Genomic DNA, 13,375 nt, shown 5'->3' with positions numbered 1-13,375 from the left:
CCCAGCTTAAAGCATATGTGAAGCGTGAAATTCCAGATGTTCAAGCTGGATTTAGAAAAGGCAGAGGAATCAGAGATCAAATTGTCAACATCTGTTGGATCATTGAAACAGCAAGAGTCCCAGAAAAACATCTACTTCTGCTTTATTGACTATGCCAAAGCCTCTGACTGTGTGGATCACAATAAACCGTGGAAAATTCTGAAAGAGATGGGAATACCAGAACACCTGACTTGCCTCCTGAGAAATCTGTCTGCAGGTCAAGAAGCAACAGTTAGAACTGGACATGGAACAGCAGACTGGTTCCAAATCAGGAAAGGAGTACGTCAAAGCTGTATATTGTCACCCTGCTTATTTAAGTTATATGCAGAGTACATCATGAGAAATGCTGAACTAGATGAAGCACAAGCTAGAATCAAGATTGCTGAGATAAATATCAATAACCTCAGATATGCAGATGACACCACCCCTATGGCCGAAAGTGAAGAAGAACTAAACAGCCTCTTGATGAAAGTGAAAGACGAGAGTAGAAAAGTTGGCTTAAAACTCAACATTAAGAAAACGAAGATCATGGCATCCAGTCCCATCACTTCATGGGAAATAGATGGGGAAACAGTGGAAAAACTGAGAGACTATTTTGGTGGGCTCCAAAATCACTGCAGATGGTGACCGCAGCCATGATATGAAATGACTCTTACTCCTTGGAAGGAAAGTTGTGACCAACCTAGACAGCATATTAAAAAGCAGAGATACCACTTTGCCAACAAAGGCCCATGTAGTCAAGGCTATGGTTTTTTCAGTAGTCATGTATGGATGTGAGATTTGGACTGTGAAGAAAACTGAACACCGAAGAATTGATGCTTTTGAACTGTGGTGTTAGAGAAGACTCTTGAGAGTCCCTTGGACTGCAAGGAGATCCAACCAGTTCATCCTAAATAAAATCAGTCCTGAATGTTCATTGGAAGGACTGATGCTGAAGTTGAAACTACAATACTATGGCTACCTGATACGAAGAACTGACTCATTTGAAAAGACCCTGATGCTGGGAAAGATTGAAGACCAAAGGAAAAGGGGAGACAGAGGATGAGATGATTGAATGGTATCACCGACTCAATGGACATGAGTTTGAGTAAACTCCGGGAGTTGGTGATGGACAGGGAGGCCTGGCATGCGGCAGTCTATCAGGTTGCAAAGAGTCGGACACGACTGAGTGACTGAACTGAACTGAACTGACACCTTTGTTAAGATTCACAGCATCCTGTGGAATGGAAGCAGCCACATGGAGATTAAGAGCCATGGGGTTATACCTTGACATCAGTGAGGAGTGTTTTATGGATGTGGAAGCAGAGCACATAGTGACCACCTTGTGGTATGGAGAGGGGCTCAGTTGCTAGCACAAGCTCCACACTGAATCAACTGCTCTTCACACAAAGTGTTTTTTTAGAAACACCCTGTGCCAATGCCATTCTCAGGGAAGGACTCAGATTCCACACAAGAACGGTTCAGCAGGTGTTTCCAGGCTAGATTCTGAGCTGCTGTGTCAGGAACCACCTTTGTCTGTGGGAGGCTTGGGATGAATGAAGATGCCTGAGATGAAAACAAAAGGTTTATTGACCCAACAATCTAAAAAAGACAGGACTAGTAGGGGGACGGACACTCCTCCTCCTGCCTCACTCAGCCCTGCTCCACGGTTCTCTCCCTCATTACTGCCCCATCTTAGGGAAATGAGTGACAGGGAGGTGCCAGCCTCCTGGGCTGGTAATGATTCTGACACCAATTCTGACATGTGGGGTTTTCTCCACACCAAGAAATTCCGTGAAACCAGCTGGAAGTCCTATAAGTCAATGAACTCAGCCTGACACTGGACCTGGAGGCAGCACCAGATTCCACAGGTTAAGGGCTCAGTCTGACTAGGCTGCCCCTCACTTCCTTACATTTCCAGTCTCAAATTCAGGTCATCACCTGTGATCCTGACAAACTTGTTTAGATGGAAGTTTCCCAGGACCCTTCATTAGGTTTCTTTAATTTGCTAGACTGGCTCACACAGATCCGAGAAGCATCTCATACTAGATGACCAATTTATTACAACTCATACACAGGCAGATGGGAGAGACACATAGGGCAAGGTGAGGGGAAAGGACAGAATTTCTCTGCCCCCTCCAGGATGTCACTCTTCCCAAATTTTCATGTGTTCACCAACCTGGAAGTTCTCTGTATTCCATTATTTTGAGGTTTTATGGTGGCTTCATTACTTAGAGATGATTGATTAAATCATCAGTCATTGGCGATTGACTCATCACCAGCACTCTCCACTCCCTAGGAAGTCAGGGGATTGGACTAAAATATTCAACCCTCTAATCACCTGGTTTTTCCCTCTGGCAACCAGCTCCTATCCCCAGGTGGAGTCCAAAAGCCACCTAATTAACACAACAATAGACACCTTTGCCCAGCTAGCTCAGTTGGTAGAGCATGGGACTCTTAATCCCAGGGTCGTGGGTTCGAGCCCCACATTGGGCATAGTTAGCGTTGGGCTTCCCTTCTGACTCAGCTGGTAAAAAATTCTCCTACAATGTGGAAGACCTGGGTTCAATCCCTGGGTTGGGAAGATCCCCTGGAGAAAGGAAAGGCTACCTACTCCAGTATTCTGGCCTAGAGAATTCCATGGACTTGTATAGTTCATGGGGTCGCAAAGAGCTGGACATGATTTTCACTTTCAGACACCTTTATGCTTTCACCATTTTGGAAATTCCAAGTGTTTTAGAAGCTTTGTAGCAGAAACAGGGATGAATACTAAATGCATGCTTCTTATGACAAATCACCATGTCACAGGAGGGCAGCAATCAACCCCTCTATGGAGGACAATACATGTGTTCATCACTCACCTCCAACAAAGCCAAATTAGAAGGGCTTCCAGATAATTTTCCTGAAGTCAGAGGTCCCTATAAAAAGCATCTCCCTCCTTGGGTAGAGCTCATCTGGGGCAATGGTTGGTTAGCATTTGCTATGCCCCTACCCATCAGGGAAAATGCACACTGGATAGATGGTGTGGTGGAGAGAAGGGACAGAGTTCAACAGTCAGACTGCTCAGTCTGACATCTTCCAAAGAAGGTGGCCAGCTTGGAGTACCCTGTCAAATCTCACCTGGGGGAGTCAAGCTGCCAAAGTGAGAATGAGAGTATAAAGAGGTTGGTGCGGGAGGGGGAGGTGTTCACAGTGAGATGCTAATGAGAGCTGCATGGAGTGAAGGAAGCCAGTAAGGGATTGCGATTCTTTGAAATAAAGTTAGAAAAAATAAGAAAACTAACACATATTTAATTTCATATTAAACATCACTCATTTTATGCCTGTGTAAGAATAGACTAGTATCTACATCTATATTATGCATTCATGACATGCTTTATCTTTAATTTTTTAGATATTTCTGGGCTACATGGTTTGTGAGATTTCTTTGGAATTGTTATAAATCTCCAAAAGTTTTTCCAATATATTTGCTGAAAAAGAAATCTGTGTATAAGTGGACCCCAGCAGTTCAAATCCATATTGTTCGAGAGTCAACTCTGTATAGAAAAAAACATAGTTTCATAATTTATGCTCAGAGGAAGCAAATAACCTCTTTGTTCTCTTTGGTTTCATTGAACTAAAACTAGATAATGGATGACACTGCAATGTCATCCTTGCAATGTCAGGTTTGGGCACATCTGTGTATGTGAATTTTCATGGGAAGAAGGAACTTTTCAGAGTAACACACATCTCAAACAGGCCCTGTCTTCTGGGAGTGAAGGAACAAGTGTGGAGTTCTTTCCTGAAGAGACTTTGATTCTGGGAGAAGTCCATCTTTTGCCATGTAGTGTCACTGTACCTTACACACTGTACCAGGTGTGACCAAATAGTATTAATGGACTACTTGCTCATTGTAATATTGAAATTATCTCTGGTTTTGTCCCTACATTCAATACCCCATCTCCAATTAGACTATGACTGTGAGATTTCTTTTTCCAAAAACATTATTTTTCCAGCTTAATTGAGATATAATTGACATATACCATTGAGCAAGTTTAAGGATTTAATCCATTTACATCTTATAAAATGGTTACCATCATAGCATTAGATAACACCTCCAGCCTATCACACTGCCACTTTTTTGTGGTGAGAACATCCAAAGTATATGATACAGAATTGTTAGCTATCACCACCATGCTAACTGTACATTCTATCCTCAGAACTTACTCATCGTATACCTGAAATTTTGTACCTTTTAACCAACATCACTTTTTGCCTACTCCTCAGCCCCTGGCAACCAACCACTCTGCTCTGTCTCCCAGAGTATGACTTTTTCATCATACAATATTTGTCTGTCTGACATTTCACTTCATGTGATGCCCTCCAGGTTCATCCAAGTTGTTACAAATAGCAGGATTTCCTACTTTATCATGGTTGTGGCCTTTCTGGAACAGGAATAGATCTTTTCTTCTTTGTGTCTCCCAAGCCTGGCTCAGGCCAGCATGTGAACATGCTCTATAACTATTAGCAGAGTTTAACCAAACAAAAATGAAGAATTAAACATCAGACTCTATGTTATCACCTTGTTCTAATTCTCATCAAACTTCATGAAGAAGGCATTGTTAGCCACAATGTACAGAATAAATGCTTTTTCTATACTTTGCTGAATATGGTGATCATGACATGTTAGAAGCTGAGTTGTTTCCCCACAAATTTAGATGTTGAAACCCTAACCCCAGAACCTCAGAATGTGACTCTATTTGGAGTCACATTCTGGAGATTGTGATCTTTAAAATCTGGAGATTGGGACCTTTAAATAGGCGATATTAGGACCTTAGCATGAACCCTAAACTGATCTGACTGGTTTTCTTATAAGAAGACATTTGGACACACACAGAAGTACCAGGGATGTGTATACAGAGGAGAGGCCAAGTGAGCAGACAGGGAGAAGATGACCCTTTGCTCACCAAGGAGAGAGATCTCAGAGAAACCAGCCCTGCCCACACCTTGATCTTGGATTTCCAGCCTCCAGGACTCAGGGAAAATAAATATCTGTTGTTTGAGCCTCTAGAACTATGAGAAAATTAATTTCAGTTGGTTAAGCCACCTAGTCTGTGGCATTTTGTTTGCACAGCCTGCAAACTAAAACAGTATGAAGTGAGGAATAATGGCTGAAGCTATGAAGAAAATGTGGGTAGTGAGGCATATGCATGATAAAGGGGAAAGAAGATGAGATGAGTTTGTTTCATAGCTCCTTCCTGTACTCTGTGAAACTTTTGAAGAGCCACATTTTCTTAGCCACATCTTACTATTCCCAGTAGTTGCAACTCCTCTCTCATCTCAGCTTCAAGCAAACCATTCTCTGATCACCACTTCAAAAATTTTCACACCAGTCAGAATGGCTGCAATCCAAAAGTCTACAAATAATAAATGCTGGAGAGGGTGTGGAGAAAAGGGAACCCCTCTTACACTGTTGGTGGGAATGCAAACTAGTACAGCCACTATGGAGAACAATGTGGAGATTCCTTAAAAAACTGGAAATAGAACTGCCTTATGATCCAGCAATCCCACTGCTGGGCATACACACTGAGGAAACCAGAAGGGAAAGAGACACGTGTACCCCAATGTTCATCGCAGCACTGTTTATAATAGCCAGGACATGGAAGCAACCTAGATGTCCATCAGCAGATGAATGGATAAGAAAGCTGTGGTACATATACACAATGGAGTATTACTCAGCCATTAAAAAGAATACATTTGAATCAGTTCTAATGAGGTGGATGAAACTGGAGCCTATTATACAGAGTGAAGTAAGCCAGAAGGAAAAACATAAATACAGTATACTAACGCATATATATGGAATTTAGAAAGATGGTAACAATAACCCGGTGTACGAGACAGCAAAAGAGACACTGATGTATAGAACAGTCTTATGGACTCTGTGGGAGAGGGAGAAGGTGGGAAGATTTGGGAGAATGGCATTGAAACATGTAAAATATCATGTAAGAAACGAGTTGCCAGTCCAGGTTCGATGCACGATACTGGATGCTTGGGGCTAGTGCACTGGGACGACCCAGAGGGATGGTATGGGGAGGGAGGAGGGAGGAGGGTTCAGGATGGGGAACACATGTATACCTGTGGCGGATTCATTTTGATATTTGGCAAAACTAATACAATTATGTAAAGTTTAAAAATAAAATAAAATTAGAAAAAAAAAAATTCCAGCTTATTTCCTCCAGTTCTCCAATTCCAGTAATCTTCCCCATTACCCGTGAATTCTACAACTCATGTTCCTCACTCCTTTCGTGTCTAACCTCTCTTTTTCCTCCCTAGTTCTCTGGTCAATCACAGAAATCAAGAACTTGGCTACACCCTCAACTTGCCCACTTTTCTTGCTTCATGTACTCATTTGGCAAAATTGAAGGGTAGTTAAATACAACTCTAACTATCCATGTGAATGAATGTGGCTGGAAAAAATACACAAGATGCTGATAATGACTACAGATAAAAATAAATTGGGGGAAGAAAGTAGAAAGAGCTGCTGGTCACTGTGGAGCATTGTGGTTATCTGCTATGTTTATAATCTGATTCCCTCAACCAGAACAGAAGGTACATGAGAAAATGGATGCTGACTGCTCCATTCACTGCTGTTCCCCTAATATATCACTAACTTATATTTATAAGACATTGCACCAGCAATAGCAGGACACACATTCTTTTTGAGGGCACATGGAACTTTTACCATATAGACTATGTTCTGAACCACACAGTAAATGTCAGCAAATTTAAAAGCATTAAAGACATATAATGTATGCTTTCTGAATGAAATGAAGTGAAATTAGAAATCAATATCCAAGAGATATTTGGAAATTCCCCATGTATCTAGATATTAAATAACAGATTCATTATTAACCTTCAGATCAAAGAAAGAATCAAAAGAAAAATTATAAAACATCATAGTCTGAATGAAAATGAAAACAAAATATTGAAAGTTGTGAAATGTCATTATTGCAATAATTAGAATTTATAACACTAAAAGCCAGTATTATAAAAAATAAATATTATAAATCAATTACCTCAGCTTTTACCTTAAGAAACTAAAAAAATAAATAAAGCAAATAACACATGAAGGAAGGAAAATAAAGATTAAAAAAGTTTCTGGTCTTACGCATATATATGGAATTTAGAAAGATGGTAACGATAACCCTGTATACGAGACAGCAAAAGAGACACTGATGTATAGAACAGTCTTATGGACTCTGTGGGAGAGGGAGAGGGTGGGAAGATTTGGGAGAATGGCATTGAAACATGTGAAACATCATGTATGAAACGAGATGCCAGTCCAGGTTCAATGCACGATGCTGGATGCTTGGGGCTGGTGCACTGGGACGACCCAGAGGGATGGTGTGGGGAGGGAGGAGGGAGGAGGGTTCAGGATGGGGAACACATGTATACTAATTAAATAATTTTCTATTAAAGAAAAATAAAATAAAATAAAACTCTGAAAAAAAAAGATTAAAAAATAAAGATAAGAGTACATACACATAACATGAAAAATTGAAAAACAGTAGAGAAAATTTATTAAGCCAAGAGCTGATTTGTTGAAAAACTTAAACTAATCAGCCTTTCTCTAGAATGATCAGGAAAAAACTCAGGAAGACACATATTACCAATATCAAGATGGAAGAGGTGACATCATACAAGTTGTACAGATATTATCAGGATATTAGGTAAGGTTATAAGCAACTTTATTGCAGTTGCTTATATACTAACAGTTTAGAAGAAATTGATAAATTTCTTGAAAGATACAAACTAACAAAGCCTTTGTTTAATGAGTGAAGGCCTGCTGATGCAGCTGGTGCTGAGCAGGGCATGAGAACCCTCCTCATGTTGCATGCTCCTTATGCCTCAGATGAACCGGCAAGTTGACTTGTGGTTTCACCCCAGAAAGTTGACATTAGCTTTTCTAAAGGGAAAGTCAAACTTGAAACTTCACAAGCAGCGCTTTCTTGGCCTTTCTGAGACAGGAAGCCATCCAAGCATTGGTGTGTGCCAAAGAATGGCGTTGTCCAAGGCACGGATGGGGCTCAAAGAGATAAAAAGTTATGCTGAAGAATGTTATCTGAACTTTTTATAAGTAGGTTTATAAATGTAGTGAAATGGCAGTGCAGGATCATTCAAACATGATAAGAAATAATGAGCGATGGAAAAAAGGGCAGCTTGCTTGAATTTAGGCACCATTTGTCCCCCAAGGTCTAGGGTTATCTGGAGGCAAAGTTTGAATTCTTTGTTTCCTTCTGTTGGGCTCATTTTCTCAAGGCTAATTAAAACAGTTGTTTGGCAGCTTCCATGTTGTTCACAAAACTTGCCATTCACAGCTCTTCTTTTTTTTAATATATGTCTCAGCTATACCTCCATTTACATAACAGAGACAACTTTCCAAGAAATGCTGGGTAAAATGTGCATGCATGCTCAGTCTGATTCTTTGTGACCCCCATGGACCATAACCTGAGAGGCTCCTCTGTCAGTGGGATTTCCCAGACAAGAATACTGGAGTGTGTTGCCATTTCCTCCTTCAGGGGATCTTCTAAACCCAGGGATCAAACCTGTGTCTCCTGCATTGGCAAGCAGATTCTTTACCTCTTGAGCCACCTGTGAAGTCCCTCTTTCTTTCTCCAATTATCTTTAAAATCTGTACTTCAACCTCTATCATAGACATCAGGGATAAAATGGGATATGAGATTTGAAGCCACAGAAAATATTACCACCATGTTGCCTTCTGTCTTATTTTTAAGGAACAAAAAGAATATTTTAATTTTAAGGGGACAAGGTGGCTTATTTTCATGATTTATTTCTAATTATCTTTGATATTGCCTTTTATAGTAAAGAGGTTTCCTTTCCTGACGTCATTTCTGATGTTTTACTCCTTGTTCTGTTGTTGTTGTTCAGTCGCTAAGTCGTGACCAACTCTTTGTGACCCCAGGGACTACAGTATGCCAGGCTTCCCTGTCCTTCACCCTCTCCCTGAGTTTGCTCAAACTCATGTCCACTGAGTCAGTGAAGCCATTCAACTATCTCTTCCTCTGTCTCCCCTTCTCCTCTTGCTCTCAATCTTTCCCAGCATCAGGGTCTTTTCCAATGGGTCAGCTCTTTGCATCACAAGGCCAAAGTATTAATTTCCTTTAAGATTGACTGATTTGATCTCCTTGCTGTCCAAGGGACTCTCAAGATTCTTCTCCAGCATCACAGTTTGAAAGTGTCATTCTTTGGTGTTCAGCCTTCTTTATGGTCCAACTCTCACATCCATACATGACACCTGGAGAACCCATAGCTTACTTGGTGCACACGGATGAAGGTTTGGAGAAGGACTGCAATGGGGGCTACAATTCAGGACCTTTAATAAAATGTCGTGCTATCTTTTCTTGCATGAGTTTATGACCTGTCTTAGCAGTTCCTTAGATGTGCACTGATAGTGCCTTACATATTAATTCTTACAAATCACATCATGTAAAATGTCTCATAATAATTTGATTTATATGCTCATGATCACTAATAAGTGGAGAAACTCTTCATTCTTTTATTGACAGTCCATGTTTTTGTTTTCAGAAAATTGCTATTTTTTTTGGTTCACTGTCTATTTTTTCTATTGGGTGGTTTGTCTTTTTCTTATTTATTTATAGTTAGATGATCAATAAACAGGTGAATAAAGGATAGATAGATGACATATAAATAAGAATCACATTTTAGCTATATATGTTACAAATATCTTCTCATTTTTCACTTTTGTTCACAAGCAGATGTTTTTAATTTCAGTGGAGTGGACTCCATCAATCACTTCCTTTGTGATTAGTGTTTTGTGTGTGTGTATACTTTAAGAAATCCTTCTTAACCCCAAGATCAGAATGATTTTCATCTACATTGCTTTTACAGTTTAAAGCTTTGCTTTTGACACTTAAATCATTAATCCATCTGGACTTAATTTTTCTACAGTGGGAGGTAGACATCTATTTCATAAATTCCATGTAGAAATACATTTTCTAAGCTCTGTATATTATATAATCCCTTCTTTAAGCAATGGCCTCCCATGACACTGCCATCATTTATCAAAATTCCATGTAGTCTTTGGTCTATTTCTATTACTTTGCTTTGTTAATTAATTTGCTATCTTCTTGCAAAATCAAAATAATAATTGCTATAGTATAATAATTAGATAAACTTGGATAGTAACTGCCTTTGTTTCTTTATAGATTGGGAACCCTTTGAAGATAGAAAATGTGCCTCATTCATCTCTGTCTCCCCAAGAAGTACTTGTTATCTGACATATAAAATGCTCTCGGTAAATATATTTCTGGCAATTTTAATATGAGATACTTCTCCCATCAAGATGAGGAGTCTACATTCTCTCTCGAACTCGGGAGAGCGTGTTGTTATTTGACCTCTGGAATATAGTAGATATGATATTGCATGACTTCGGAGAAGGCAATGGCACCCCACTCCAGTACTTTTGCCTAGAAAGTCCCAGGGACGGAGGAGCCTGGTAGGCTGCAGTCCATGGGGTTGCTAGAGTCAGACACGACTGAGTGACTTCACTTTCACTTTTCACTTTCATGTGTTGGAGAAGGAAATGGCAACCCACTCCAGTGTTCTTGCCTGGAGAATCCCAGGGACGGGAAGCCTGATGGGCTGCCATCTATGGGGTCGCACAGAGTTGGACACGACTAAAGCGATGTAGCAGCAGCAGCAGCAATATAGTAGATATGGTATTGTATGACTTCCGAGCCTGAAGGTCAGGAAGCTTCTTCCTCATTTGCTGAAAATCTTGCCCTTGGAGCCCTGGACCATCGTATAAGGGGTCTAACCTCCCAAGACAACCAAGCCTGAAGTCAAAGCCACAGGAGAAGAGATGAGTAGGCATTCCTGTCCAGGCTTTTAAGTTATCCCATCCCTCATGCCAGGAGATTGAGAGAAGAATTCTCCAGGGAATTCTAGCTCCAGACTCTTGAGTCACCCTGAGCAGTTCAGTCGTCCCTGCTGAGGCTCCAGGTATTGTGTATAAGGTGGGCCAACGACACTATGCTGTATGCAAATTCCTGATGTACTGAGCCTGGGATTCTAACAAAGGTTGTTGTTTTGCACCACTAAGGGTTGGGGCTGTTGACTATGCTGCCATAGACAGCTGGGATGTGTGTTAAATGGAGTGAGGGAAGACCACATGTAGACAGAAGCGTGGACAACAGCAAGGCTCTGGGACGCAGGAGTCCACGGACCCCGGGAATACTTCTGCTACCTGACTGTACATCCTCTCACTTTACTGCTCTCAGTTTCCCTCCTGTAAAACCATTATGGTGCACTCAGTAATTTAAAAATTTCCTTCCAGTTCTATTGTCTCTACTTGTAAACCAATCCAATCTGATAACCATGTTATTTAAAGCCAGAATAGGCCTACAAATTCACCTCAGAACTCTCATTTCCAGGATTGCCAAGTGGATGGATGCTAGTGGTTACTATTAATGCATTTTATTTACCGGATATATAACATTCACAACCCAAATTTCCTGATAAAAATGATTCGTCATACATAATGTATTCTCTTACTGCATTTAAAAAGATTAGAGACAGTACATATCTACTAGATGGAAATTAAAAGAAAACACAGAAGAGGTAACATACTCAAAAATGTATATCCATATAATTAATTTGATAACAATTGGTTATTGTTAATGATTATTATCAACAATTTCCACAATGATTATTTAATTCAATTCTCAGTAATCAAGAAGCAAAGGCTAACATCATGGGTTACCGAACTTCTTTGATAAAATTTAGCAGGTAAACCTCTGAGCAATGATCAAAGACACCCCAATAATGTATTGTAAGAGTCACGTAGTGATAAAAAGCAAGGAAGCTTGCAAAATCTAGATATAAGGTCTCAGTAACACTGACAACACCCTGTCAGTTAGATATCACAGCGCTGCCATTTTACAGATTAAAAAAAAAAAAAAACTGACGCTAAGGGAGACAAATGACAGTTGCTTAAAATTTTACACCTTACAAATGCTAGAACAAAGACTCAAATGAAAATTCATGAGCTTAAAACCAACCTCTTTCCACCATGGTTATAATAAATCCCAAGTTGAATTTACATTTAAGACCTTACGCCAGCACACGAGCCAGCCTGTGTCCAGTGTCTCTGATGGCAATTGTGCAAAAATGCAGAGATGTGACTGTTCTCTCTATTAACTTCCAAAAAACCCTCAAGTTACAAATATAATAAAACATTCACAAAAATGATGTAAGTGTGCTATTTATGTCAGGAGAATGAGGGAGGCTAAGCTAATGAAATTCAAAATTTATAAAAATATGCCCCACAACACAAGAAAGAATAGATGGCTGGCCTGCCCCTGCCCTTATCTTTCTCAAATATCAACCTCCTCAACCACGTCTCTGATAAGAATTGGAAAGCAAACAGTTCAAAATTGGTCTTTCTTGGCAAGTTGTAGGAATAAACACCATTAAATAAATTTATTGTGAGTCATTGCAACATGCTGTAACCTGGATGTGCAATAGCACAAGTGTTGTGTGGTCCAGTAATCTTGGTAAGTGTTTTCATGAGAAAAGGACAGGTACTTTTCACTTGAATCTCATAGGATATTGTTAATGTTCATAAGTTTTAACTGCAACAAATATTAGGGTTTGAATTATTTTAAAATTCCTTTAAATACTGTATATAAAGATGATCTTCACCTGCAGCTCTTTCATAGAACCCATTCCTGATGCTCAGCATAATCTGAATGAAGCCAGAGTGCCCCAGTCTCCTCCCTCATCATCCCCCACCAATAAAGTCCTCAAATGCTGGACTTCTGTCCCCTTTGCTGAATTCCCTGGACATATAGAAGAATTGTTTTAACCCCAAAAACATGCAGGCAGTTTGACTTTATGTGAATTCCCAATTCTTTCAGGCCTTTTTAATTTGTGTGACTTTTAGTAAATGCCCACTGGTGGCTCAACATCCTCGTAAGTTAAAATTACCCACAAATTATTTTTTTTAAAAAGCAAAACAACAAAAAATTTCCCTCTTGAAGACTGGAAATAAAAATGCTAAGAGAGATTTTGAAAGGCCCTGGATCTACTAGAAGATAAACTTAGAAGAGATTATCCTTTTAATAGTTTGCCTTGATTTAAAATTTTATTTTTAGTCTGCAAGTAATTCACATGCATCCCTTTGTTCTAGGTATTTTAACAGGCTTTGTAGGAATCATATGAAAAATCCTGGGCTCATCCCTGTATTTGCATCTTTTTGAAACTTGTTTTCTTTGCCTGGAATACTCCATCCCCCCTTGCCCATCAGGAATCATCTTTGGATAGCCCAATTTTTACC

The 13,375-nt window shown here is 39.9% G+C and overlaps 1 non-coding gene across 1 annotated transcript; it reads left to right on the top strand.

Moving 5' to 3' along the window:
- The first annotated feature begins 2,441 nt into the window (after window positions 1–2,441).
- On the top strand, window positions 2,442–2,514 carry TRNAK-CUU (transfer RNA lysine (anticodon CUU)). The gene has a single exon. It is a non-coding gene; the product is annotated as a tRNA-Lys (tRNA).
- Window positions 2,515–13,375: the final 10,861 nt, after the last annotated feature.

The sequence above is a fragment of the Bos indicus genome, chromosome 4, assembly GCF_029378745.1.
Source record: "Bos indicus isolate NIAB-ARS_2022 breed Sahiwal x Tharparkar chromosome 4, NIAB-ARS_B.indTharparkar_mat_pri_1.0, whole genome shotgun sequence".
Lineage (NCBI taxonomy): Eukaryota > Metazoa > Chordata > Mammalia > Artiodactyla > Bovidae > Bos > Bos indicus.
The sequence above is the reverse complement of the archived record's forward strand: the minus strand, read 5'-3'. Positions and strand labels throughout refer to the sequence as shown.